This window comes from Hyperolius riggenbachi, chromosome 6 (assembly GCF_040937935.1).
Source record: "Hyperolius riggenbachi isolate aHypRig1 chromosome 6, aHypRig1.pri, whole genome shotgun sequence".
Taxonomy (NCBI): Eukaryota; Metazoa; Chordata; class Amphibia; order Anura; family Hyperoliidae; genus Hyperolius; species Hyperolius riggenbachi.
Window position 1 is genome coordinate 129,840,669 of NC_090651.1, and position 24,747 is coordinate 129,865,415.

Genomic DNA, 24,747 nt, shown 5'->3' on the forward strand with positions numbered 1-24,747 from the left:
CATATACACCAAAAGCATGGCTGTTAAGTGGGAGCAGCTGACCAAAAATGAATTACATTAGTACATAGCAAGGAAATGAGCAGCGCTACTTAAAAACAGACTAGTGCCTACCTGCAAAAGAGTGCAAGCCCCATTTGTGGGGTCGAATACACACCGAGCATACACATGACCTGTCTACCACTAGAGGAGGATGTTGGTTTCCATTAACAGCTTGCATGCAACCTATTAAGTACTCGTCCCTCCCACTGCGAAGAAGTCAATCCTCCATGGGAGGGGCCTAACACTAACTAAATCCTAACCTATGTATATGCATAGCCTGGGTGCGGCTAATCAAATAAAATCGAAAATTGAAAATTGCGCAAAAGGTGGATCAGCGCAACACCAGGCCGCCTCCGAATGGCCTCCATCAGAGATGCGCTGAGCCCCCCCAGGAACTACAAACGCACCTTGAACCCAAACAGAAGCTCTGCATATACACCAAAAGCATGGCTGTTAGGTGGGAGCAGCTGACCAAAAATGAATTACATTAGTACATAGCAAGGAAATGAGCAGCGCTACTTAAAAACAGACTAGTGCCTACCTGCAAAAGAGTGCAAGCCCCATTTGTGGGGTCGAATACACACCGAGCATACACATGACCTGTCTACCACTAGAGGAGGATGTTGGTTTCCATTAACAGCTTGCATGCAACCTATTAAGTACTCGTCCCTCCCACTGCGAAGAAGTCAATCCTCCATGGGAGGGGCCTAACACTAACTAAATCCTAACCTATGTATATGCATAGCCTGGGTGCGGCTAATCAAATAAAATCGAAAATTGAAAATTGCGCAAAAGGTGGATCAGCGCAACACCAGGCCGCCTCCGAATGGCCTCCATCAGAGATGCGCTGAGCCCCCCCAGGAACTACAAACGCACCTTGAACCCAAACAGAAGCTCTGCATATACACCAAAAGCATGGCTGTTAAGTGGGAGCAGCTGACCAAAAATGAATTACATTAGTACATAGCAAGGAAATGAGCAGCGCTACTTAAAAACAGACTAGTGCCTACCTGCAAAAGAGTGCAAGCCCCATTTGTGGGGTCGAATACACACCGAGCATACACATGACCTGTCTACCACTAGAGGAGGATGTTGGTTTCCATTAGCAGCTTGCATGCAACCTATTAAGTACTCGTCCTTCCCACTGCGAAGAAGTCAATCCTCCATGGGAGGGGCCTAACACTAACTAAATCCTAACCTATGTATATGCATAGCCTGGGTGCGGCTAATCAAATAAAATCGAAAATTGAAAATTGCGCAAAAGGTGGATCAGCGCAACACCAGGCCGCCTCCGAATGGCCTCCATCAAAGATGCGCTGAGCCCCCCCAGGAACTACAAACGCACCTTGAACCCAAACAGAAGCTCTGCATATACACCAAAAGCATGGCTGTTAAGTGGGAGCAGCTGACCAAAAATGAATTACATTAGTACATAGCAAGGAAATGAGCAGCGCTACTTAAAAACAGACTAGTGCCTACCTGCAAAAGAGTGCAAGCCCCATTTGTGGGGTCGAATACACACCAAGCATACACATGACCTGTCTACCACTAGAGGAGGATGTTGGTTTCCATTAACAGCTTGCATGCAACCTATTAAGTACTCGTCCCTCCCACTGCGAAGAAGTCAATCCTCCATGGGAGGGGCCTAACACTAACTAAATCCTAACCTATGTATATGCATAGCCTGGGTGCGGCTAATCAAATAAAATCGAAAATTGAAAATTGCGCAAAAGGTGGATCAGCGCAACACCAGGCCACCTCCGAATGGCCTCCATCAGAGATGCGCTGAGCCCCCCCAGGAACTACAAACGCACCTTGAACCGAAACAGAAGCTCTGCATATACACCAAAAGCATGGCTGTTAAGTGGGAGCAGCTGACCAAAAATGAATTACATTAGTACATAGCAAGGAAATGAGCAGCGCTACTTAAAAACAGACTAGTGCCTACCTGCAAAAGAGTGCAAGCCCCATTTGTGGGGTCGAATACACACCGAGCATACACATGACCTGTCTACCACTAGAGGAGGATGTTGGTTTCCATTAACAGCTTGCATGCAACCTATTAAGTACTCGTCCCTCCCACTGCGAAGAAGTCAATCCTCCATGGGAGGGGCCTAACACTAACTAAATCCTAACCTATGTATATGCATAGCCTGGTTGCGGCTAATCAAATAAAATTGAAAATTGCGCAAAAGGTGGATCAGCGCAACACCAGGCCGCCTCCGAATGGCCTCCATCAGAGATGCGCTGAGCCCCCCCAGGAACTACAAACGCACCTTGAACCCAAACAGAAGCTCTGCATATACACCAAAAGCATGGCTGTTAAGTGGGAGCAGCTGACCAAAAATGAATTACATTAGTACATAGCAAGGAAATGAGCAGCGCTACTTAAAAACAGACTAGTGCCTACCTGCAAAAGAGTGCAAGCCCCATTTGTGGGGTCGAATACACACCGAGCATACACATGACCTGTCTACCACTAGAGGAGGATGTTGGTTTCCATTAACAGCTTGCATGCAACCTATTAAGTACTCGTCCCTCCCACTGCGAAGAAGTGGGAGGGACAAGTACTTAATAGGTTGCATGCAAGCTGTTAATGGAAACCAACATCCTCCTCTAGTGGTAGACAGGTCATGTGTATGCTCGGTGTGTATTCGACCCCACAAATGGGGCTTGCACTCTTTTGCAGGTAGGCACTAGTCTGTTTTTAAGTAGCGCTGCTCATTTCCTTGCTATGTACTAATGTAATTCATTTTTGGTCAGCTGCTCCCACTTAACAGCCATGCTTTTGGTGTATATGCAGAGCTTCTGTTTGGGTTCAAGGTGCGTTTGTAGTTCCTGGGGGGGCTCAGCGCATCTCTAATGGAGGCCATTCGGAGGCGGCCTGGTGTTGCGCTGATCCACCGTTTGCGCAATTTTCAATTTTCGATTTTATTTGATTAGCCGCACCCAGGCTATGCTTATACATAGGTTAGGATTTAGTTAGTGTTAGGCCCCTCCCATGGAGGATTGACTTCTTCGCAGTGGGAGGGACGAGTACTTAATAGGTTGCATGCAAGCTGTTAATGGAAACCAACATCCTCCTCTAGTGGTAGACAGGTCATGTGTATGCTCGGTGTGTATTCGACCCCACAAATGGGGCTTGCACTCTTTTGCAGGTAGGCACTAGTCTGTTTTTAAGTAGCGCTGCTCATTTCCTTGCTATGTACTAATGTAATTCATTTTTGGTCAGCTGCTCCCACTTAACAGCCATGCTTTTGGTGTATATGCAGAGCTTCTGTTTGGGTTGAAGGTGCGTTTGTAGTTCCTGGGGGGGCTCAGCGCATCTCTGATGGAGGCCATTCGGAGGCGGCCTGGTGTTGCGCTGATCCACCTTTTGCGCAATTTTCAATTTTCGATTTTATTTGATTAGCCGCACCCAGGCTATGCATATACATAGGTTAGGATTTAGTTAGTGTTAGGCCCCTCCCATGGAGGATTGACTTCTTCGCAGTGGGAGGGACGAGTACTTAATAGGTTGCATGCAAGCTGTTAATGGAAACCAACATCCTCCTCTAGTGGTAGACAGGTCATGTGTATGCTCAGTGTGTATTCGACCCCACAAATGGGGCTTGCACTCTTTTGCAGGTAGGCACTAGTCTGTTTTTAAGTAGCGCTGCTCATTTCCTTGCTATGTACTAATGTAATTCATTTTTGGTCAGCTGCTCCCACTTAACAGCCATGCTTTTGGTGTATATGCAGAGCTTCTGTTTGGGTTCAAGGTGCGTTTGTAGTTCCTGGGGGGGCTCAGCGCATCTCTGATGGAGGCCATTCGGAGGCGGCCTGGTGTTGCGCTGATCCACCTTTTGCGCAATTTTCAATTTTCGATTTTATTTGATTAGCCGCACCCAGGCTATGCATATACATAGGTTAGGATTTAGTTAGTGTTAGGCCCCTCCCATGGAGGATTGACTTCTTCGCAGTGGGAGGGACGAGTACTTAATAGGTTGCATGCAAGCTGTTAATGGAAACCAACATCCTCCTCTAGTGGTAGACAGGTCATGTGTATGCTCGGTGTGTATTCGACCCCACAAATGGGGCTTGCACTCTTTTGCAGGTAGGCACTAGTCTGTTTTTAAGTAGCGCTGCTCATTTCCTTGCTATGTACTAATGTAATTCATTTTTGGTCAGCTGCTCCCACTTAACAGCCATGATTTTGGTGTATATGCAGAGCTTCTGTTTGGGTTCAAGGTGCGTTTGTAGTTCCTGGGGGGGCTCAGCGCATCTCTGATGGAGGCCATTCGGAGGCGGCCTGGTGTTGCGCTGATCCACCTTTTGCGCAGGTATATATCTGTAGTTTTGGTGATACTGCAGATCACCAATAATCAGACCCTCTCTGTGTTACACCGATCGTTACAACTTTCCACATTTTTAGTGATTTTTCTACACTAAAAAAAGAGAAAATCCTTCTTAGCAATTCCCATTTTAACTGGGACTATTTTGAAGACAATCCTGATATACTGTAACTAAGATTTATAAACTACTTAAAGCGGATTCGAGATGAAAAACTCACTAGCACAAGTAACTTGTCTATATATCTTATCTAAAGTTTAGATAGTTTACACAGCAAATCTAGCTTCAAACAGCTTCAACAGTTTATTATTTATTCCTGTGATACAATGAGGGCAGCCATGTTCTGTTTGTCACATTGTCACAGGCTGAGGGCTGGAGATGCTATCAGCTTGCCTGTGTGTAAATTCAGTCCCCTCTCCTCCTCCCTCCTCCCCTCTGCCTCTGAAATCTCTGGCTAGTAACCTCTTCCTCCTCCTGCCCAGACTGAGCTCCCATAAGCCCTTGCTACAGTGCCAAGGCACTGGATGAGCTGTGGGCGAGGCTTGTTTCGTTTATAGGGAATTAGAGTATTAAAACAAAACAAAAAAAGTATTTGGCTTGAGGAATGCCCTATAAACTATATGAAAGGAGGAACACAATTATGCAATGAGTAAAAGTTTATCTCGGATCCACTTTAATGCCATCTACCACGGGTCCTCCCACAATTTTGTGCTTGTTGGGAAAAGATTATTGGGATTAAGTAGGATATGGAGCTTTGGGCTAGAATGTTTAAGAAAGTTTGGAGTTTTTTTGACACTCATACTCCGCTCACCCAGTATAAATTAATATCTAGATAGCACTTGTCACGGGAAAGGATGGCCAGATATGGCCTAGTGTATAAGGACACTTGCTGGAAATATAAGCAGGGTCTGGGTTCTGTTGTGCACATGATACCCTGTGCCCTGTGGTAAGAGACTTTTGGAGGGAAATGGAGGAATCTTTGATTTCATAGGTAGGATTTGATGCCTTATTGACAATCTTCTGTGTTCAGAATTCAGGAAGGTTTGGAGGGTAACAATGGTCACTGGTGGATTTATGGGCAAGTTTAGCTAGAAAATGTCTTACTAGAAAGTGGAATCCAGAAATCACTTCACTTGTGGTTGGGAGGGGGGTAATCTCAACCTTTCTGAATGACAGGGTGTGGGAGGGGAATGATGAGGAGGAGGAAGAGATGACAGGCTCTACAAAGTGGCTTGCTAAGAAACGGATTTGGGAAGATATTTCCAATTAACTTCTGAGTTCCTTAATGTAGGGTTAATAGGGGGGAGCGGAAGGTATGAGAAGTCAGAGTGGTATAAGTTATATGAATAGGGATGAGAGGAGGGGTTAGGAGGCTATTGGAGGTCCCAAGAAAGTTTGGGTAATAGGGGGATTGTAAGTGGCATGTATGATGTATGATTGTATGTGTCTGTATAAGTTGGATCTGTTTGTGGCTATGATAATTGAGTTTTGCAACATATTCTGTATTAATAGTGTCATACTCACGCTCCTGGTTCACGGCAATGGCGACCTTTCTGCTATGTGCGCATGCGCGTCAACAGCCGCAAGTTAAAAACTGTGGTTGGGGATGTGCGTAGGCAGTATGGAAAGCAACTTTGCATACGCATGAGTGGAGTTTCGGGTTCGCGCCTGCACACACGTGGCGTATGTACGTTAGCGCCAGTTCGCCATTCTGACACTATAAAAAGCCAGTCCTCCCCTGGGTCAGGTGCTGCTGGATACTGACTATGCCTGTCGCTGCCTGCCCTGAACCTTGCCTGGATACTGACAACACCTACTTACTTCCTGCGTAGATTGTGTTAGGTACTTACCTTCCTGTCTTTCCATCCAAAACTTAGAGTCTCCTCACTGGAGTGACTCCGTTCTCCTAGCAACTTGAGTTATCCTAAGCGTGACCTGGGGGGCACTAGGCAGCAAAAGACCATCATCTCTTGCGGGGTGCTCTGGTGAAGACCCGTGGTCACTCAGACTCCACACCTAGGCAACGCTCCACCCTTAGAGATGGGCCGAACGGTTCGCCGGCGAACGGTTCCAGGCGAACTTTGGTGGTCTGCGTTCGCCTGGATCAGGCGAACTTTTGCGGAAGTTTAATTCGCCCCATAATGCACTATGAGGGTCAACTTGGACCCTCTGCATCACAGTCAGCAGGCACATTGTAGCCATTCAGGCTACACTAAGCCCTGGAGCCCCCCCCCCCCCCCCCATATAAGGCAGGCTTGCCGGCCATTACACTCACTCGTGTGCCTGCTAGAGACAGACTAGGGACAGCTGTTGCAGACTTGCTCTCCTAGGGAAAGATTAGTTAGGCTCTTGGCTTGCTCCTGGCTGATTGTTATTACTAAAATAGCACCCCTCAACAGCTCTTTTGAGAGCTAATGTTTTCCAGATGTGTTTTTTTTTTGTGTGTGTGTGTTGCTCACTGACATTATACAGCCCTATCTGTTGCAGCTGGACCTTGGTAATTGTTATTGCTGTGCCAGCCAGGCCCTGCCTAACTATCTATACTGGGACACCTACCTATGCCTACCTAACTACTGGGGCACCTACTTACCTATACGGGGACACCTACCTACCTACACTAGGGGACCTACTTATGCCTACCTACCTATACTGGGTCTCCTACCTATGCCTAGCTAACTACTGGGTCTCCTACCTATGTCTAGCTAACTACTGGGACACCTACCTATGCCTACCTACCTATACTGGGACTCCTACCTATGCCTAGCTAACTACTGAGGCACCTACCTATGCCTACCTACCTATACTGGGACTCCTACCTATGCCTACCTACCTATACTGGGACTCCTACCTATGCCTAGCTAACTACTGGGACACCTACCTATGCCTACCTACCTATACTGGGTCTCCTACCTATGCCTAGCTAACTACTGGGACACCTACCTATGCCTACCTACCTATACTGGGACTCCTACCTATGCCTAGCTAACTACTGAGGCACCTACCTATGCCTACCTACCTATACTGGGACTCCTACCTATGCCTACCTACCTATACTGGGACTCCTACCTATGCCTAGCTAACTACTGGGACACCTACCTATGCCTACTTACCTATACTGGGTCTCCTACCTATGCTTAGCTAACTACTGGGACACCAACCTGTGCCTACCTACCTATACTGGGACTCCTACCTATGCCTACCTACCTATACTGGGACTTCTACCTATGCCTACCTACCTAAACTGGGACTCCTACCTATGCCTAGCTAACTACTGGGACACCTACCTATGCCTACTTACCTATACTGGGTCTCCTACCTATGCTTAGCTAACTACTGGGACACCAACCTGTGCCTACCTACCTATACTGGGACTCCTACCTATGCCTACCTACCTATACTGGGACTCCTACCTATGCCTACCTACCTATACTGGGACTCCTACCTATGCCTACCTAACTACTGGGACACCTACCTATGCCTACCTACCTATACTGGGACTACTACCTATGCCTAGCTAACTACTGAGGCACCTACCTATGCCTACCTACATGCAAGAAGATAATAAGGTCGTTGCTTCATTGTGGACAGACCAAATTTGATCAGCTGGACAGTCACTGTTGTTCTATCATTGAGCTACCACAGCCCGGCGACCATATGGGCTGGAAAACTGCCACGGCCTGCACTCTGGCCATGTTGCGCATCAGTCCAGCACGACCGTCACTACGCAAACAGCGGTTTGCGGTGCGTTACACAGTGAGTTTGGTGTGTCAGTGTGAAGCAGAACTCTAATTACAATCCCTGATTGATGTTTACACATGCAAGATGTTTTAAAGCACGTTAGGCCTGCAATTTAGCATTCAATGTGATTTCTGCCCTTAAAACGCTGCTTTGCGTCACATCCAGATTTTTCCCCGGGACTTTGGGCATGTATCCCACTCCCCCATGCCCCCCTCCAGGTGTTAGACCCCTTGAAACATCTTTTCCATCACTTTTGTGGGCAGCATAATTTTTTCTATTTTTCAAATTTCGCATCCCCATTGAAGTCTATTGTGGGTCGCGAACTTTTCCGGAGGTTCGGCCCATCTCTATCCACCCTCTAGTGGAAGGGTCAACGGACGCTGGTTATAACAAATAGGTTATTAAAGTATCAATAAAATAAGCAAACTATGGTGCAAATGTCTTCTCAACACTAGGAAGGTGCTGAGGAAGCCAAATCTTTGGTTGGGAAAAGGCGTATCATCGCTGCTGACAGTTTGTAAAGAAAAAAAATATATACATAAATAGAAAACGGTTGGTCCTTGTACTGATCTTTGTGGTACCCCACTGTTAACAGATTCTCATTTTGGTAGAGTAGTAACACAGAGGCGCCAAGTAGAATAAAAGTGGTTAAAAACCGTTTAAAAAGAGGGAAGTTGAAGCTTTTAATAAAAGTTACTTTATACTGTGAGTAACGTCCCACTGTCCGGTTTGTCTTTACATGAGGGACGTGAGTCCACCAACTTCCCCCTTTTTAAACGTTTTTTAATCGCTTTTATTCTACTTGGCGCCTCTGTGTTACTACTCTACCAATTGTCTAGTCCCCCCTTGGCGGAGGGGTGTATCCCCATTCCTTCCTGTCTACAGAGAGCAACTTCTTATACCTGAGCGGGATCAGGTCATAATTCTCCCCGCCTGCCTATCCAGTGGTTGCCTTTTGTGGTAACCCACGTTTGTGAGTATAACCATCTTTTTCACAATGCACTGCTATGGAAAAAACGTGCACCGGTGCGTACTAACGCATACCAACTGATTAAGTGTAAATGGGCCGTAAGGGTACCTTCAAATAGTTTACAAAAAAAAAAAAAAAAAGATTTTAAGCTTACAGGTCTATGGTTACCTGGTTCTGATTTTTTTCCATTATTGAATAATGGGAAAAAATTAGTTGAGCGCCACTCCTAGAGAATCGCAGAAAATAAGATAAAGTGGCCTATCGATAACTGAATTTAACTCCTTAAAGAGAACCTGAACTGAAAGTAAAAAGTCAAAATAACCATACACATGTCATACTTACCTCCTGTGTAGTCTCCTCATCAATCTCTTTCTGCTCTCCTGCGTCCCATTTGTCCACTGTGATCAATGGATTTCTCCGTCCTCCATTTTAAAAATGGCCGTTACCCCCTAACAGCTTCCTGATCAGCACACTGTTAAACTGTAATAACACCCACTTGAGCCATAGGGAAACATGGACATTGCCTTGCACATTCAGTTGTAACTGACAGCTGCTGAAATATAACTGAAAGCAACTAGTATATTACAGTTCTGACAAAATATTGTCAGAACTGGAAGGGATCACTGTAAGAAGAAAATGGTGAGCCTCTGAAAGGAACTGATGGTGAGGTTAGTATGTAATATTCATTTGCAGCTACGTCATGTGTTTATTTTAAATAATTTTCCTTGCTTCAGGTTCCCTTTAAATACCCAGGGGTGGGTGCCATCTGGGCCAGGTGCCTTATATATCTTGATTTTATTTAAATGAGTCTGCATACCTTCCTGTCTTAGGTTGCATACACATCAGCAACACATGTCACTCGTCTGGGATCAAGACCTGATCCCCTTGGGCGACATCACTGGAGCGAGCTGTGCATATGCATGTCAGCTGTATAGCTGATGACCCACTGTATTGCTATGTGGGGGGGCAGGTGGATGCCAGAGGGATGACGAGCAGCACATGTGTGATGTCACATAGCAGGCAGAGGAGCAATGCAAAATATGGGATTGGGGGCGGCGGAAGGGAGAAGCCTGAAGTGGGCCTGCCCAGGGCCGCTTTTGGGGGAAGGAGGGGGCGCAGCCTGCTGTGCTCCTCCCTCTATAACTTAGCGCAGTGTCACAATTGGGGAACCAATCACCTCTTCTACGTCTCCAATGCCGTTCACTGTACTTTCGCTAATCACGAAGTACAGAGAGCGGCTTGGAGACGTAGAAGACAAGCTGTACGCAGAGCTCCGTCACCTGGAACCAGGAAGAGGTCATTCCCCACCTGCTGCCACTGCGCTAAGTTCTGGAGGGGGGAGCTCGGAAGGGGGGGGCAACAGGTAAGGCAGGGGGAGAGTCGGGCCCCCCTCCCTGCTGCTGTGTGCCCGCTGCTCCCCCTTCCTGGTTACCTATACTGGGGGCACCTATACCTGGCTACCTACACTAGGGGTGCTTATGTCTGGCTACCTATACTGGGGTCACGTATAACTGGCTACCTATACTGGGGTCACCTATAGCTGGCTACCTATACTGGGAGCACCTATTGCTGGCTACCTATATTTGGGATATCTATAGCTGGTTACCTATACTGGGGGCACCTATAGCTTGATGCCTATACTGAGGGCACCTATAGCTGACTACCTATACTGGGGGCAACTATACCTGGCTACCTGGGGGCAACTATACCAGGCTGTTTATACTGGGGGCAACCTATACTGAAAATAAGTTTTTTGCTGTTTTTTTTTTTTTTTTTTTAATACTGCCTGGCCTGCCTTTCCAATTTTTGTCTTGGGGGGGGGGGGTGTGGGAGGAAGGTGGCCACATCCAAAGTTTTGCAAGGGGCCCAGTGATTTCTAGTGACGCACCTGTCTAAGAGGAAATAAATATGGCAGCCTCCATATGCCTCTCATTGCAGTTGTCCTTTAAAGGGAACCTGAATAATGTAAAATTATGCAAGTTTCCTGCCTGATCTTTTGAAAAACTTTTTTGAAAATGTATACAGTGCATCCGGAAAGTACTCACAGCACACCACATTTTCCTCATTTTGTTATATTACAGCCTCATTACAAAATGGATTACAGGTAATCCTTGGGTTACGAACGCCCGACTTATGAACGACCCGCCGATATGAACGGCCCGATACCGTTGCAATGACATCATTTTTCCGCGTGGGGGAAGTTTGAAGAAGTGGCTTCAAACTTCCCCCAAGTGCCGGCGCATCAAGCAACAGCATTAGACTCACCTTCGAACGAGTCCAACGCCTTCTGTCATCTCGCCGCATCCAGCTTCCCTCTAGCCGCGTACAGCACCGCTTCCTGTATGTCACATGACAGTCAGGAAGCAGTGCTGTACACAGCTAGAGGGAGCTGGTTGCGGCGAGAGGAGGACAGAAGGCGTTGGACTCGTTCGGAGGTGAGTCCAGCTCTGCTGGGGGGGGGGGGGGGGGAGAGAGACAAACAGCGGCACATGGGGGGAAAATAGAGGCACAGCACCAGACAAACAGGAGGCACAGAGGGGACAGAGACACAGAAGGGGCAAACAGAGGCACAGATAGGGGGGGGGAATGGTGGCACAGGAGAGGGACAAATGGAGGCACAGTGGGGGCAAACAGAGGCACTAACGGGGAGACAAACAGAGGCACATGGGGGACAAACAGAGGCACGGGTTGGCAAACAAGCACAGGGGGAGGACAAACAGGCACAGAGGGAGACAGAGAGGCACGGGGGGCACTGGAGGCTAAGGGCGGCACAAACTGCATAGTGTTCCAACTTAAGAACGGATTCAGGTTAAGAACGAGCCTACAGTCCCTATCTCGTTAGTTAACTGGGGACTACCTGTATATTAATTTTTTAGCAGAATTCTACACACAACACCCCATAATAACAATGTTAAAAGTTTACTTGTGGTTTTGGCAAATTTATTAAAAATAAAAAAAAAACCAAAACCAAGAAATCACATGTATATAAGTATTCTCAGCCTGTGCTTAATACTTTGTCAATTCACCTTTGGCAGTAATTACAGCATCAAGTCTTTTTAAATATGATGCCACAAGCTTGGCACACCTATTCTTGGCCAGTTTCGCCCATTCCTCTTTGCAGCACCTCTCAAGTTCCAGCAAGTTGGATGGGAAGCGCCTGTGCGCAGCCATTTTAAGATCTCTGTATAGATTTTCAATCAGATTCAAGTCTGGGTTCTGGCGGGGCCACTCAAGGACAAGACAGATAACATTTATATTGGTGCTTTTCTCCTGGTCAACTCAAAGCGCTTGATCTGCAGCAACTAGAGAACTAGAGCATGCTCAGTAGGCAGTAGCAGTGTTAAGGTGGCCATACACTGGTCGATTTGCCATCAGATCGACCAACAGATAGATCCCTTTCTGATCGAATCTGATCAGAGAGGGATCGTATGGCTGCCTTTACTGTAAACAGATTGTGAATCGATTTCAGCATGAAGCCGATCACAATCTGTAGAGCTGTAGCCACCGCCCCCCCCCCCCCCACCCCCTGCCAGCTATACAATACCTGATCCGGCCGGCGCGAGTCTCCCGGTCTCCGCTGTCTTCTTCTCCGCTATGGGCTGCGGGTTTCGGACCGGCTGGCTTCACCTCCTTTCCGGGGAAGTTTAAACAGTAGAGGGCGCTCTACTGTTTAAACTTCCTGCCGGGACAGGAAGTAGCCAGCCGGAGCCCAGAGGAGATGAGACAGCGGAGACCAGGGGACTTGCGCCGGCCGGATCAGGTAATGTATTGCTGCTAGCATCGGTCGTCGGGCATTTGAACGCCACTATCGACGCACTCCCGACCCACCGGCAATCGAGGGAAATTTTCCGGACGGAACGACGGGAATCGTTGGGAACGATCGATTTCAGATGGAAATCGATTGTTCAGTCAGCGTTTGAGTGACGATTTCACAGCTGATTCGATCACAGTGATCGAATCAGCTTTACAGTATATTGGCGGGAAAATCGGTAAGTGTATGGGCCCCTTTAGGGACTCCTTACTAAAGAGGTGCTGGCTTACTGAACAGGAAGACCCAGGTTACCTGCGTCAGAGGCAGAGCCCTTAACCAGTACACTATTCAGCCATTCACAGAGTTGTTCTGAAGCCACTCCTTTGATGTCTTGGCTGTGTGCTTAGGGTCGTTGTCCTGCTGAAAGATGAACCATTGCCCCAGTCTGAGTTCAAGAGTGCTCTGGACCAGGTTTTCATCCAGGAAGTCTCTGTATATTGCTGCAGTCATCTTTTCCTTTATCCTGACTAGTCTCCCAGCTCCTGCCACTGAAAAACATCCCCACAGCATGATGCTGCCACCGCCATGCTTCACTGTAGGGATGGTATTGGCCTGGTGATAAACGGTGCCCAGTTTCCTCCAAAAGTGACATCTGGCATTCACACCAAAAAGTTCAATCTTTGCCTCATCAGACCAGAGAATTTTGTTTCTCATGGTCTGATAGTCCTTCAGATGTCTTTTGGCAAACTCCAGGTAGGCTGTCACGTGCCTTTTACAGAGGAGCAGCTTCAGCGTCTTGCCACTCTACCATACAGGCCTGATTGGTAGATTGCTGCAGAGATGGTTGTCCTTCTGGAAGGTTCTCCTCTCTCCTAAGAGGACATCTGGAGCACTGATAGAGTCACCATCGGGTTCTTGTTCACCTCCCTGACTAAGGCACTTCTTCCTAGATTGCTCAGTTTAGATGACAGCTGTACACATTGTGACCTTCAAAGCAGCAGAACATTTTTATGTAACCTTCCCCAGGTTTGTGCTTTGAGACAATCCTGTCCCGGAGGTCTACAGACAATTCCTTTGAATTCATGCTTGGTTTGTGCTCTGATATGAGCTATCAATTGTGGGACCTTGTATAGATAAATGTGTGCCTTTTCAATTCATGTCCAGTCAAATTAATTTACCACAGGTGGACTCCAATTAAGCTGCAGAAACATCCCGATGATAATCAGGGAAAACAGGATACACCTCAATTTTGAGCTTTGTGGCAAAAGCTGTAAATACTTATGTACACTTGCTTTGCCAATTTTTTATTTTAAAAAGTTGCAGAAATTGCAAGTAAACTTTTTTTCAAATTTTGGGGTGTAACTGTTTGTAGTTTGTGGACAGTCAAGGCTAAGACAAAGGAGCTCAGTGAGGACACGTGTTGCGCTTTGGCTGCTCACAAGTCAGTAAAGGGCTGCAAGGCCATTTCTAAACGTTTTCAAGTTCCAGTGGCTACAGTGCAAAGTATTATTAAAAAATACAAAGTGTTCAGCACTGTGGAAAATCTCAGAGGATGTCGTCGGAAGCCAAATGTGAGACCTGTGCTGGCGCCATGAAAAAAGAGCAATACATGAGGATTCTCAACAACAACATCAGGCAGTCTGCAGAGAAACTTGGCCTTGGGCACCAGTAGACATTTCAGCATGACAATGACCCAAAACACACAGCAAAAGTGGTGAAGAAATGGTTAGCAGACAACAACATGAACGTTTTGGAGTGGCCCATCCAGAGTCCAGACTTGAATCCAATTGAGAATCTGTGGAGGGAGCTAAAGATCATGGTGATGGCAAGAAGACCCTCCAACCAGAAAGATTTGGAGCTCATTGCTAAAGATGAATGGGCAAAAATACCTGTGGAGACATGCAAAAAGCTGGTCTGTAATTATAGGAAGAGTTTCATTGCTGTAATAGCGAATAAAGGCTTTTCTGTTGATTATTGAGAAGGATATGAATAATGTTGGACTGGACACTTTTTGCTCAAATGTAAATAAAAGCTGTGAAATGATTTTTTTTTCTACAAGAACGCCACTTGTACATAGTCTTATTTTCTTTTGGGAGACACCTATATTATTTCCCATAAAACAATGACTTGCTGGTTGAATAAAAGTACTGTCCTTAACTTTAAGTCAAAATTTGCTAGGGATATGAATAATTATGTACAGCTCTGTATATATATATATATATATATATATATATATATATATATATATATATATATATAAATACAGAGGGGCTGCAGCACACAACAGGAAAACAGTGACAGGGGCTCTTGGTTACGCTTTAACGCGCTTAAGCTCACCAACTGCGCCAAAGTGTCCCCAATCTGGTGAGTCCTACTCTAACCAGGCAAAAATGCTAGTATATATATATATTTACACACACACGCTATGTTTTTATGCAAATTGTGTACTTATTTCTGTACATACATAATCTTTTCCATGGCCTCTAGAATACACATGAAAACATATCCTTTGGTAAATGGAACTCTGCTGCCACCTATTGGTTTCAAATGGGGCTTGCAGGAGACAAAAGGAAACCGAGAGCCCAATATAGTGTTGTATCTCAGTGACAATTAGTCAGGTGTACAACAAAGTAATGGTTATACTCACAAACGTGGGTCGCCACAAAGGCAACCACTGGATAAGGGGGCGGGGAGAGTTATAACCTGACCCTGCTCAGGTTTAAGAAGTCGCTCTCTGTAGACAGGAAGGAATGGGGATACACCCCTCCACCAAGGGTGGACTAGACAATTTGCAAAGCAGTAACACAGAGGCACCAAGTAGAGTAAAATTGATTAAAAACTGTTTAAAAGGGGGAAGTTGGTGGACTCACCTCCCTGAAAGAAAGAAAGAAAGAAAGACCGGACAAAGGCGCTCAGCCAGGCCATTGACCCGATTTTGTACCCTCCAAAAATTTTTGCCTGATGAAGCGGGATTGTGACCCGTGAAACGCGTTGCAACTTTGGAGCGTTTAATAAAAAGTTACTTTATACTGTGAATAACATCCCATTGTCCGGTCTTTCTTTCTACGAGGGAGGAGAGTCCACCAACTTCCCCCTTTTTAAACAGTTTTTAATCGATTTCACTCTACTTGGCGCCTCTGTGTTACGGCTTTACATATTGGTTTCAAATATCCAACTGTTAAACTCTTGCCCGTGGGCCAGATCTGCCCCTCAGAGCAATTAAATTTAGCCCTCAAGTAGGTCCCCCACTTTGCATTATGTTTGGCCCACTCTAGACCACCAGGGAAGCTATATTGGAGGTGAAGCCCTAGAACACCAGGGAAGCATTATGGGGGAAGTAGCAGAAGAGCACTAAACACTAGGGAGTTCATTAGAATGGGGAGGTTGGGGGTCTCTAGACACCCAGGAACTGTATAGGGGAGGGTGGGAGCTTCTAGACACCAGGGAACTCTATAGGAGAGGGAGGGCCACTAGACACCAGAGAACTGTATAGGGATTGGAGGGGGGTCATTGGACACCTGGGAACTTTAGAAGGGAGGAAGGTGGCCAGTAGACCCGCGACTAAGTCCCAGTGTACAATTTTGGCCCTTTTTGTATTTGAATTTGACACCCTGAACTAGAACATATCTAACACTTCCATACAAAGCCTTTTTAAATCACTATTGGTGCAACATGTAAATGTGATATACGTTCAGTGATGCTCGGATAACCCTGATCACGGATTTGAATAAATCCAGCCATGGCAGTATCAAAAACTGAAAGGGCCGTGATTGCTATCCAGATTTTGTTTTTGAGAAAAGAACATTTTGTTTTTGAGAAAATCGGTTTTAAAATTTCAAACGGAAAAAGTATTTGTGATTAAAAACCTGCCAAAACCTGCCAACTTTAGTGGTTAATAGCAAAGCCCCCTTACATGGTATAAACACCAAATTTGCCAGATATGTTAAGAATAATAGTAGGAATAAGAGGAAAACAGTTACATTTAAATGCGGTAAATTACAGTTAATGAAGCAAAACCTGCACACTTTAGAGGTTAATAGCAAAGCCCCCTTACATCCTAGAAACACCAAATTTGCAGGATATGTTAAAAAGATAGTGGGGAAAAATCTTTTCCTATTTTTCAAAACTTTTTTTTTTATGTTCAGAGGATAACAAATAAAATAAAAATGACATGGGGTCCTCCCTACCCAGCATATTTAACTCCTTGTCACCCATGCAGCCTGGGATAGCCAGAATGCGGAGCCCCGGCCAACTGGGGCTTCGCACCCTGAGCTATACCAGCCCGCATGGTCCATGGTATGGGGGGGGGGGGCTCAGGGGGAGAGGGTCAGCCAAGCCTACCCCTCCCACCCGGAACCCTTGTCCAGTCCATGGACAAGGGGCTCTTCCCCACCTTCGGTGCCCCAGGAGGAGGTGAGGGTGATGACTCCCGGGGGGGGTTTCATGGTGGCATCTGGGAGAACCCTTTAAGAAGGGGACCCCAGATACCCGCCCCACTTCCCAGAGAAGTGAGTATAGGGGTACGAAGTACCCCTTACCCATTTCCACAAAGTGTTAATTGAAATAAAAACTCAACCACGAGAAAAGTCCTTGATCTTAATCAACATAAATACTTACCTGTACCATTAAGAAAAAGTTCCCACGCCAATATCCACGGAAAGGTCCCACGCCAATATCCTCTAATCTTGCGAGCTTCACCTTGATTGAAGATTAAAGACACGCCCCCGCCGACACACACGCCACTCACCGCCGCAGAGAACACAGCTCTAGCTATACTCTGTATAGCTAGAGCTGAAAGCATCTTTGAATTTTGGCTCCAAGTCTCCCCATTGGTGTACTAACAGACTAATGGGGATCCTCCTGACTTTAACAGACCAATGGGGAGCCTTGGAGCAAAAATTTAAAGACACTTTACTATAGCTGAGAAGCTCGTCCTGAGCGGACGTATAGCCGCTGCCTCCCACTGCCCTGGAGAGGAGAGCGGTAGGCAACTCAGCTATACTAATTAGTATTGCTGCGGCGGGGGGGCGGGGGGGGTTGCATCATGTGGGGCGGCGGAGATCTTCAATCAAGTTAATGAAGATTGCAAGATAAGAAGATATTGGCGTGGGACATTTCCCGAGGATATTGGCATGGGAACTATTTTTTAAAGATACAGGTAAGTATTCATGGTTAATTTAGAACAGTGATGACTAACCTTAGCACTCCAGCTGTGGTGGAACTGCAAGTCCCATGAGGCATTGCAATACTCTGACAGCTCTAAGTATAACTGGGGGAGGCAGAGGCGTGATGGGATTTGTAGTTTTGTCACAGCTGGAGTGCTAAGGTTAGCCATCACTGATTTAGAATAATAAAATACTTTTTTCGTCATTGTTTTTATTTCCATTTAACCCTTTGCGGAAATGGGTAAGGGGTACTTTGTACCCCATATACTCACTTCTCCTGGGGGGGGGGGGCGGACATTTGGGGGCCCCTTCTTAATGGGGACTCCCAAATGCCACCATGAACAGGGAGTTATCGCCCCCACCTCCTCCTGGGGCACCGGAGGTGGAGAAGAGCCCCTTGTCCATGGATTGGACAAGGGCTCTGGGGGAGAGGGGAAGGCTTGGTCGCCCCTCTCCCCCTCTCCCCCCCCATACCATGGACCATGCGGGCTGGTATGGCTCAGGGTGAGAAGCCCCAGTCGGCCGGGGCTCCACATTCTGGCTATCTCAGCCTGCATGGGGGACAAGGGGATACAGAGGCTCAGGAAGGGGGGGACCCCAAGTCATTTTTTTTTCAATATTGGTTCCCACTATCTTTTTAACATATTCTGCAAATTTGGTGTTGCTAGGATGTAAGGGGCCTTTGCTATTAACTGCTTAAGTCGGCGGGAATTGTTTCACTAAGAAATGTCATTTGCCGCATTTAAATGTATACTTTTTTTCCTTTGAAATTTTAAAATCAATCTCAAAAACTATAATGTCTTTTTGCAAAAAAATGTCCTCTTGTTCCCACTGTTCTTCTTAACATATCTGGCAAATTTGGTGTTCCTACCATGTAAGGGGGCTTTGCTATTAACTGTGAAAGTCGGCGGGAGATAATCACAAATTAATTTTTACCGTGATCCCTGCGATCACGACCGTGATTGCATTCCGAATATTTGTAATCACGGAATTTCCATCATCCAGAATCGATCACGGTGTCAAATACCGAAGCCGAATAGTGAAAAAATGCTTGTGAATCACGGCTATTCCGTGATCACAGAAAATATCTGCCCATCACTGCTCAACTTGCCTAATCTCCATGCTCCCATCCAGTGAATGACTAAGCATTACCTTGTACTGTGCTGTGTGATCTGGTTATATCACCCTCTATGCTGCTATAGCGTATATGTTATACGCTATAGCAGCATAGAGGGTGAAATAGCGGTTGGGAACACGGAAAACCAGCCGCGTTCCCAGGCTGTCGCCGAACCCGGAAGTAGCCGCCGGCGGGGTCAGGACGATCGGAGCGGGGCTGCGAGGGCACCATCCAGCTTCGGGGGGCTGAGGGATGCCCAGGGTGAGTAAATATCATTTTTTATTTTTGACTTAAGTTTTCCTTTAAGCATATATAAGGTTGAAAAGATATGGGGCGCCATATATAAGTGAGTGAGTTTGGCCACAGATAAAGATAAAGATATGCTAGATTTATCAAATGCCTTACTCAACTTTCCTTTACCTTGTCTCACCAGTAGAGATGGCTCGAACCTCAGATTTTGGGTCCGCGGACCGCTGACACGAACTTCGCAAAAGTCCGCGAACCGCAATAGACTTCAATGGGCAGGCAAACTTTATAAACTACAAACACTGTTTTTGTAGTCAGAAACAAACACTGTTTTTGACTACAAATCCCAGCTGACCTGGCTGGCAACTGTCTGTGGGCTCTATGTATGCAGTGTCACTCACAAAGACAGCTATGCTTTAGAAAGTTAAATCACAAATTGAGTAAAAAGATATGCAATGGTATGGTAATGATACAGTGTGCTGCCAGTGTGGGAGTACAAATCCAACCTGGCCTGGCAACTGTCTGTGGGCTCTATCTATGCAGTGTCACCCACAAAGATAGCCATGCTCTTAAAGGGAACCAGAGATGAACGTTTCACACAAAATAAACATATCAGTCGATAGCTTGTAAAGAATAAATGCTCTACCTGATAATTTCGCAGCTCTGGTGTGCCTTTTTTAGAGTTTTTTATCCATTATTGCTCCAGGAAAAATCAAATATGGCCGCCGGCTCATATCCCTTCTCCTTCCGGGTTATGAGTTGTTCTGGATGTGCTGTCTAGGCTATATGAGACTATGCTGCTATCTAGGCTATATGAGAAAGGCTCATCTGTGTGCTTTCATTTTGGTATGATGTGCAGCTGCCTGTAGGAAGTGTCTCTCATAGGAATGAAACTGCAGTCATCATCAGTATCTAGTGCACACAGAGCACACAGGGATCATATTGCAGCCACAGAGCTTCTCTCTCAGCAGGAGCAGCCCCTCCCATGTCATCACAGCTCTCAGTATGCAAAGCAGGAAATCTAAGCCAGGAGGTGGCAGGCTTGGGCTTGAAAAGACTCCACAGAAGAGTGACTCAGCTATAATGATTCCAGGTCAAACCTAGACTGAGCCAGTCGGGGATTCTTATCACAGTTGCTGATAGACTAATTTAGCAGATAACAATGAAACTTAAGGTAGCCATACACTGGTCGATTTGCCATTAGATCGACCAACTGACAGATCCCTATCTGATCGAATCTGATCAGAGAGGGATCGCATGACTGCCTTTACTGCAAACAGATTGTGAATCGACTTCAGCCTGAAACCGATCACAATCTGTTGAGCTGCTCCTGCCGCCTGTCCCCCCCCCCCCCCCCCGTATACATTACCTGAAGCTGGCTCCGGGTCCTCTTCTCCGCGCTGCACGCATCCCAGCATCCTGCACCGCATCCCAGCGTGCACTGTGTCACTCCGTGACCAGGGAGTTCAAATAGAGCGCCCTCTATCTGAACTTCCTGGTCACTGGAGTGACACAGGGAGTTAATGTACGCTGGGATGGAAGCAGGAACAGAGCGGAGCAGCGCGGAGAAGATGCCCGGGAGCCAGCACAGGTAATGTATAACTGTATCGGATCGGCCGCCGCTAGCGACGCGCTCCCTACCTGCGGGCGATCAACGGTAATTTCCTGCACGGCGCGATCGACGGACCGATCCGATTACGGGAGGAAATCGGATCAGCGGGTGCGTTTAGCGCGAACGATTGGCAGCAGATTCGATCCCAGTGATCGAATCTGCTGTCGAAACGGCGGCAAATCGGGACAGTGTATGGCCAGCTTAAAAGCAGGGTAGGTGTTTACTGTCATGTTCCCACTGATAAATGTTATAAAATACATGAGGGTGCTTCGTCTCTGGTTCTCTTTAAGTAAGTTAAATCACAAATGCAGTGAAAAGATATGCAATCGTAATAGAGAGTGTGCTGGGCCTGGCTGGCACAGTACAGTCAGCAACTAGGCCCAGCTGCGACAGGGCTGTATCTATGCCTGTGGTCACACACAAAAAACAAAACAGATCAGAAGAATATTAGCTCTCAAAAGAGCATTTTGTGGGATGCTTTCAGCAACAAGATTGAGTGAGGATCAAGCTAACAACAGCCTAACTAACGTTTTCCCTAGCTCTCCAGCAAGCTCTCCCTGCTCTCACTATAGCAAGATCAGCAGACTGAGAACATGGCCGATGCTGCAGCGTTTTTATAGGGTGGCGAGGGTCCGTGGGTGAGTGCAGCCTGATTGGCTGCCATGTGCCTGCTGACAGTGATGTAGAGGGTCAAAGTTCAGCCTAATGAAGAGGTATAGGAGGCGGGTTGAACGCCCTATGTGTCCGCTACCCGCCGTGGGCATGGGTAGCTGATATCCGCGCGGACTACCTGCCGGGCAAACCGTTCGGGACATCTCTACTCACCAGAAATGAAAATGCTACTAGCCTACTACTAACCTGAATCTGCACTGCAACAAAGCAAGTAATAGCAGCTCAGTGGCGCAAACAAAATCTTCAATGGAACCTAGTCCAGAAAACAAGCACTCTAGAAAGGTATTAATTTAAACAGTTTTTAAACAAGAGCACACCTGTCTTTCTTAAGACCGGCGGATTATGGCTCAATTCATCAGAAGGTGAACCCATTCTCTCAAATCGAATCCGCTACAATTGAAAGAAGTGGATTCATTTCTCCTATCTTCTTCATCTATATTGACTCCACCCCATAACCTGCCTCATTAGAGGCAGAAAACTGTGGCAAGAGGATCCCCATTGGTCTGCCCAAGTAAGTCTTGGAGGGAAATTCAGATGCTTTTTGCTCTCAGTTCAGTCCTATGCGGATGCTTTACCACCGGCTCCCGCTGTCCTCCCCACCTGCCCAGCGCTCTCAGCTATACTTAGTATAGGTGAGAGCTGTGGCAGGGCTTCGTGTATTTCGGCGGCTGGCAGAGATCTTCAATCAAGATAGAGTATATTGGTGTGGGATTATTTCCGAGGATATTGTTGTGGTAACATTTTTTTAAAGGTACAGATATTTATAATTAGTTAAAGGGGAACTGAAGAGAGAGGTATATGAAGGCTGTCATGTTTATTTCCTTTTAGACAATACCAGTTGCCTGGCAGCCCTGCTGATCCTCTGCCTCTAATACTATTAGCCATAGCCCCTGAACAAGCATGCAGCAGACCAGGTGTTTCAGTGGTTCAGACTTATAAGTCTGATCTGACAAGACTAGCTGCATGCTTGTTTCTGGTTTTAATCAGATACTACTGCAGAGAAATAGACCAGCAGGGCTGCCAGGCAACTGGTATTGATTAAAAGGAAATAAACATGACAGCCTCCATATACCTCTCTCTTCAGTTCCCCTTTAAGAATATTAAAAGACTTTTATCGTTGTGTTTTTATTTCATTTAACCCTTGATAGAAGGGGCTCTTTGTACCCCTATACTCATTTCTCCTGGGAAGGGGGCGGGCATCTGTGGGTCGCCTTCTTAAAGGGGACTCCCAGATGCCACTTTGAACCCCCCAGGATGTCAGGGGCCCCACCTCCTCCTGGGGGAGAGGGGGAGGCTTGGCCACCCTTCTTCCCCAGAGCCCGCCCATACCATGGACCATGCGGGATGGTATAGCTCAGGGTGTGAATCCCCAGCGGCCGGGGCTCTGCATTATGGTTATCTCTGCCTGCATGGGAGGACAAGGGGGTTAAAGAAGGTTGGGAGGGGGGACCCCACGTCATTTTATTCAATATTTCCCACACTCCGAACATATATATAATACATTTATATACTTAATATAAATACATTATCTGTCATTTTACCGCAGTAAATTTGCTGCTTTTTTCCTCTAACATTGATTTTCTCAAAAACTATAAGGAAAAGGAAATGTTTCCTCTTGTACCCACTGTCCTCCTTCACATAACCTAAATATATTTGGTATTTCTAGCACATAATGGGGCTTTACACTCTAAAGTCGGTGGCCCAGGAAACACAGTTTTTGAGAAAATCTATTTTCAAATTCTATGTTTGACTGTGAGAAATGAGGTATTTTTGACATTTTTTCTTCCTCTTATACCCACTCACTGTCCTCCTTCACATACTCTGAAAATTTGGTCTTTGTAGTACGTAAGGGGGCTTTGCTGTTAAGCGCTAAAATTGGCAGCCATTGATTTTAATGTAAAATGGGAACGCACATTTTTTTCAAAAAGTTCGCCTGCGAACTGTTAGGGCCATCTCTACACTAGATTAATAACTAATTCAAACCTGGGATTAATGGTTGAATAACTACTCTTATTTGAATATTCATACTGAGTTAATTTCATCTTTTTACTTTATTTTGTTATCCCATCACAATTTATGTTCTTTTATCTAACGCGAGTTTCTTCCCTTTAATTTTGAAGTTGTAAAAGTATTGGATATTAGCTACTCATGCATCATATCTCCATTGTTCTTCAAGGAGGGAGCTTCTGAAAGAGTTATGTATTGCTCGATGTATAGTAATATATATATTAATACGATGTTATTGTTTTACATTGGCTTATCCAATTAAATACTTTGAAAGTAAAAAACATCATAATTCGGCCGCCAGCAACAGCTGGTAGCCAAACTATGCCTTTCCCCACTGTCCACAGTGACCTGGGTGGACTTACCAACCCAAATCTAACGGTAAGTCTCCTACTGAGTCAAGGTAATAGTCTATGCACTGAGACGAGGTATGGCATGAATCATGCAAAAATGTATACAGGCTGCAATAGCGTACAGAGGCAGAGTTGCTGCAAGTTTAAATGATAGGGCTGGCTAGTAGTGAATTGTCCATAGGCAAATGGAAAAATAGTCCAAGATGATAACAAAAGAGAGAGCGAGGCACAAACACTGCTAAATTACCCAGACGCGGTGTTTCGGACCAGTGTCCTTTCTCAATGGGGTAGCAGGCTAAAGTGGGCAACTGAAGCGAGTAGGCAGCGGCAGAGTCCTGGCGTTGTTCACTTGCATCTTGTTTAAATAGCGCACTGCTATTGTATTATATTTTGTATTCTGGTCATCACTGGATATATTGTATATATCTGCATTACTTATGCATATTTGTGTTTGTTTATTCTTAGATATCTGACGTCCTCACACCGTCCATCCAAGATCACACCAGCTTATATCACCAGCGGGGATCTTTGCATATGTGTACGCCTCTTGCTTTACTGCCCGCCTTGTGTATAAATATGCTTCACCTCCCATTCCCATGACAAACGCGGTGGCCATCTTGTGGCTGGAGCCTTCACTCCCAACAGTAACCAGCCGCGTATTGGAGATGGATGGCGCTTCCACATGTGACGCAATGGCGCATCGACACACGTCACGTGCCGTCATTCCGTCACTGGGCCGGCCCTGGTG